Source organism: Rhea americana, unplaced genomic scaffold (genome assembly GCF_003343005.1).
Source record: "Rhea americana isolate MKP2758 unplaced genomic scaffold, rheAme1 scaffold_15, whole genome shotgun sequence".
Classification (NCBI taxonomy): domain Eukaryota; kingdom Metazoa; phylum Chordata; class Aves; order Rheiformes; family Rheidae; genus Rhea; species Rhea americana.
In genome coordinates, this window is record NW_028185594.1 from 3,869,816 (window position 1) to 3,875,693 (window position 5,878).

Genomic DNA, 5,878 nt, shown 5'->3' on the forward strand with positions numbered 1-5,878 from the left:
TTCCATCTCGTTTGCGGTCGCATCCCTGCCCGGTCCTAAACTCGCTGGCGAGGCGGCGAGCGCGGGGTGGCACCCGGTCTGTAAAACCCAAATCACCAAAGACGAAAGGTCACGTCAAGGTTTTTACCCCCCTCCTCCTCCTCCTTCCCCCCTGCTCCTCAAGCCGCGACGTCCCCAGCGTTGCCCAGTTGCCTGTGTGTGGAAAAAAAAATTATCTTGTGGAAATTTGGAGATGTATTGTGTGGAATGTAATAAAATGACGCTATTTTTATACAAACCTCTCTCTCTCTCTCTCTCTCTCTYCCTCTCTCCCTCTCTCCCCCCCTCTCTCCCTCTCTCCCCTTTCTTCGCCAGTGAGACCCGTGTCTCGCTGTTTCTTTTCCCTTTTTTACTTATTTTTATTATTTTTATTTTTTTGCGTCTGCTTTGGTTGTGCGGCTCGGCGAASCCCATGCACTTGTAGTCCGTGTTTTGTGCACGCGCGTGAGCGTCCAAGCGGATTTCAAAGCAAATACGTGCAACGCGGGAGGGAAAGGAGAGGGAGAGGGTGGCTGGCGGCTTGCCCGCGAGGAAGGGGAAAAGAAACGCCGCGGGCAGAGCTGGCCCTTGCGTGCACTCCGCTGGTGCATGCAGGGGCCGGGAGTCCCCTCTTCCTCCTCCTCCTCTTCCTCCCAAGCCCTCCCATCGCCGCTGCTGCTCTGAAGCGGATGTGCGTTAAGGCTGCTCAGCCTCTGCAGATCCTTCCCTTCAGAGGACGGGGCTGTGCACGCTTTTTCTCGTCGTGCCCAAGAGCTTGCGGGGTTTTTCTGTGGGCTGTTTTCACGGCCTGCTCCGTTCGCGACGATATTGCTGAGATTTGTCACTAAGGAGCCTAATTAGTGACAAATACCGGGCTATCTTCCGTGACGGGAAAAGGTCTCCGCTAGGCAGCGAGCGGAGACCGCCAGCTCCCSTTCCCGCGGACAGCCACGCAGCCAGCGCTGATGTTCGCTAACGACTCAAGAAACCCCGGTATGCAAAAAGCAACGTGGAGTTGTATTTTTCCATAGCCGGYGTAGAGCGCTGCCTGACATGACGTACAATTTGACAGCAATAAAAGGGCCTGCGGAAAACCGATTAATAAGGTGCTACCACAGGCCCGAGGAGAGAGGCGAAGCGACGAGGAGGAGGAGAGCTCTTGAGCACAAGTTAGAGTCGTATTAGCACAGGGAGTTGAGGAAATCGCTGAAGGAGGAGGTAGACTTGGGGTTAGGGTTTTTGTATAAACGTTCGCTTTTCCGGGTTTCCCAGTGCTCCTTCCATTCAGGCGCGAAGAGCTGGGGCGCGTTGGAAAGCATTGATTGCCTGATGCTTTCTTTCCCTGGCTTCTCCTCCCCAAACTACGCAGGGAAATAACAAAGCATCGAATTGCTAATGTGTTTTCGCACAAAATTCGGAGGAGCTGGGACACGGAAAGGCAGAAGACTTCTGCCTGCTTTCCTTAGTACTTGGCCTCCTTTTGCAGGCTACGGTCCGGTTCCCACCTTTGCCYACGTTCGTGCAACCTACGCTATCCATAGGGTTGTATGGGCGAGGCTGGTGGCGGAGCATCGCCGCTCGTCTTCAGGCGGCTGAAGACGAGCGAAGCAGGCGCCTGCGAGCGCGAACTGCTTTGCAAGTTATTTTCCACGTGCTCAGCTCTAAGCGTTAGCACGAGGCCCTCGGGCACTTCTCCCAGCGCAAAGATGTTGCCATCTGGGCCCGTCACTTCGGGAAGCGTTGAGAAATCGTGTGAGCGCGCTGCTAAAACGAGGATTTACAGAAGGTGTTGTGCACCTCTGTTTCCTCAACAAGCTCACAGCAGCCTGGCGTCAGCGTAATTAGCCGGCTCGCTAACGCAAAGCTGATCGCCGGAAGGGACAAGTGTCGTCTCCTGGGCGTCCCCCTTGCCGAGTCCAGTCGAGCAGTCAAAGCAAGCCTTGAATCCTCCGAGCAAGGAGGGCGGAAGGCAATGCTCCAGAATGGGTATTTGGGAAAAGACCATTAGCACSGGGGCGCAGGATCCCCCCCCAAGTTGCAGTCAGCTTTGAAAAGCCTAAGCAGGTTGAAATGAAAGGGCATTTTCTTCCGGAGCACTGAAAAGAAACATCATTCCTATTCGCAGAGATAAAGCCAGGAAGACTACACAGAAAAATAACTTACCTCTGCTCAGACTGTGGTTTATGCATTTGGTTACTAGTGCTTGCTGTGTATGTGTAGTGCTTGATTGTGTGCTGAATAGCAAAAAAGAAATGTCATCACTAAAAGGAACTTGGATTAGAGAGACGTTAACATAAATGCCTAGATATGGACACCTATTTACCACTCTCCYCATTTCAACCAGGTTTTGCATTAAAACGTATAATGATGATACATGACTTCCTCAAATTACTATGAATTTATCTGAAACCCAAAGAGAAACTGGGTCACTGGAGCTCTGTGTCCGCTAAGATGTACTGGGAAAGATGAAAAGTAGAGTGTGCTAAATGGCTCTAGCATTAATGGAAAGTAATGATGGGTACTAAGATCCTGTTGAAAGTTACAAGGATAATACCCAGAAACATGTTAATAGTGAATTATGGCCGTTATGAAGGCACCAATGACAACATTTTAGTGCTATTCAAGTTACCTGGATTCTCTGCTTTTTAGTCTGTCTCTGTCTCTTCTTAAAAGCTGGTCATTTGATAGACATGAAATGTGATGTAGTGAGAAGATCCTGTTGTTGTCACGAGTGTGCAAGAGTATTTGCTGACTTTGGCCGCATAAGGAGGAACTTTGCAGTAGTTCAAATACTGTTTTCTTCTGGCAGGTCCCATAACCAAGGGACCATSGGCAATAATGCCCCTGAATGGCCTTTTTAAACGAACGGTGCTTCCCATTTTGTTGTTCTAGTGAACTTCCCGAGAATGGAGGATGACTTTCCCATCCCCGAGCAAGGCTTTGAAGACAACGACGATCATGGTTGGTACTGAAATGCCGCGTGGCGATTTGTCTGGGAGGAGCTCGTTTTTCAGCGTAAGGTGCCACGGTTATTCCCAGCCCTGAAGACATCCGCTGTGGCTGGGGATAGCAGAGGGCTGGCACAGCCTTYCTGTCGGGCTGTCGCCGGTTGTGGTGGGACTCCTAGACACCTGCCTCTGCTCTGCCGCATCGTGCAGAGCTGTGCAAGGTGAAGAAGCAGGGAATTAGGAAACCTCACCTTCGTTTGGCCTCCCTGTGGGCCTCTCACGTAGTCTTGGACAAATTAGTTATCGTTCTTTTCCTCTATTTTACAGTCGTTCCTCCCTTCTGTAGGTCCATCTTTATACCACCAGTTCTAGGCAGTCGTGATGAAGGGCTAAGAGAAAGCAAAAACAGCTCGGCTGAAGCCAAGCCTTTAGCAGTCTGAGAGGAGGTTTGTGCTTTGAAACCCGCTTATCCTGCCTGGCTCTCAGAAATTCCCCTAGCCTCCCCAAAACGGGCTGCCCTCCGGCAAGCGAAGGAGCTCRGTGCTGCTGAAATCCCTGGACCCTGGCGGAGGCTCTGGCCCTTTTTCCTGGCCTCGAGTCTGAAGCCCAGATCTCATTGCGGTGTGTTTTTTGAGAGAGCGAGCCCCTTCCCTGCCTGACGGAGGCYGTCAGGGCGGTACGTGGCAGCGTGCCTGACGGACACCTCTCACGGGTGCCCCGCTAGCGCTCGGCGAGGGCCTTGCCCGCCGCACCGCGCCCCGCGGCGTAGCACAGACCGTGATCCACAGCCCGCCGGCAGGAAAGCAGCAAGTAACGCCAGTGAGTTACGGCTCTGTAGCTAAGCCCGTCTGGTCAAGGCAGATACATTAGCTGGTGCGCAGCAGTTTGCCGCGCGTCGCTGCCTAGCGCTTTGTCGAGCACGCGTGCTGTCTGGGTTAAGAGTGTGATTTAGGTTCTCCCAGCTGACCTTCTAGGAGCATCCAACTTTGCTCCGCTCTGTAGACGCAAGGGTGGCTTACCTTTCACTCACTGAGCTATACCCTTCCTCGGTGCCAGGCGTAGACCCCAGGGGACAGTGCCCGTGTCGACATGATTTTGCACAGACGGCAAACTCCGTGGTATGAGTGTCTACTTGTGAAGTTAGACAGAAATCCTTGAAATTACCTAGGAGTCTTGGCTTCGATGAAGTTTAGGTGCCAAAACACACTAGGGAAAGTACATTAAAGTGGTGACTTGGTGTCTGGACAAAAAGACATTAGTTTTCTTTTCTTTCTTTCCTTTTTCAACGTCAAGCAGCCCTGCAAAGTCAATATATTGTATTTGTGTTAGGACAAATGGAACTGAACTTTCAAGCATTAATTGCTGCTTGCATAGCATTTTGACTTGCAAATGGAGAAAATTAAGTCTGGGAGCTGTGACAGATTGCTTCCATAATTTTAAACTCAGTCACACTTGATGAACCAGAGTCTCAGCAAGTGCAAAATGCTAGTATGCTCTTAACATAGACCGAGATGAAGAAGGGAATTAGGGCTCCAAACTTTCTTGGGAACTGGGTGCTTCAGCACGTCTGGAAGGGGGCTAGCGAACCCTGCTGATACATACCGATTGAGAGCGCGGGTGGCCGCTTCAGCCATTTCAGCTCTATGTAAGGAATGTGTCGTGTGAACGAAAAGATGATCCCTGGATAATAAATGCCCGTTTCACTGCAGATTACTTTGGATCGGATAGGAACGACACACTGTTCTCTACTAACTCTCCAGGAACTCCGAAGCTGGACAAAGAAAAGAACTGGCTCTACACCCTGGATCCCATCCTGGTCACCATCATAGCGATGAGCTCCCTCGGCGTCCTCCTMGGGGCCATCTGTGCCGGGCTGCTGCTCTACTGCACCTGCTCCTACACCGGCCTGTCCTCGCGCAGCTCCACCACCCTGGAGAACTACAACTTCGAGCTCTACGACGGCATCAAGCACAAGGTCAAAATGAACCACCAGAAGTGCTGCTCGGAGGCCTGACGGGCCACCTCGGGATCTCCCTCAACACTGCGGTCCGGTGAGGTGGGCTGGTGGGGATGACTTTTTATTTTTGCTGTTTTCTACGGGAACTGAACGCCATACTCTCAAGCGACCYGACCGGGAGCAGCGAGCGTGCGGGGAGGCGCTGCTCCCACCACCGGCCACGACCGCGAGGCCCCGGCCGGCGGGTCGAGGTCGGCGAGGACCGGAGGGGCGTTTTCACGACCCGGACTGTGCAGGGCGAGGCGGGGAGCCGAGACCCTTGTTTGTTGGTTCGTCTTCATTTTCTGCTGACGTGAGCGGCTGAGCCGTGGCGCGGGAGGATGGTTTACCTTTTGGATGTGAGAAACTAGGTGTTGGTTGTTATTTCCCACTTCCTTTCTCTGATAAGTTGCTGAGAAAGCTGAGGGATTTCTTCAGCTGTCCTGTCCTTAGAAATGACACACACACACACACRCACGCACATGCACCCAGACCCTGTCCATTTTAGACCCCCCATCCAGACATTGTTTTGTTGGCTGTAGGGATTTGTGTGCATCATGCTAAACCCAGGAAGCTGCAGTTTCTGGTCCTGAAGGTGGGAGCAGGTTGTTGCCTTTGGCYTTCCCGCTCCTGGCAGGGGGAAGGACACGATGCAGGTTTTAGTGTCGATGGCAACAACAGCGCTTTCCGGAGTCATGAAGAAACAAAATGGAAAGGAAACCCTACGTGTAGAAGCACCTCTTTGAGAGAAGCTGAAGAGCCTTAAAGTGATTTGTGAATAAGAGCCATTTATTAAATCCAGATCTTGGATTGAAACAGCTGAGGCCTTCATCAAGACGGCCTTTCTGCGACTCTCCTCACCCCTCTTGATCCTGCCCTTCTTTCTTTTTTTCTCTTTTCCTTTTTTTTTTTTTTT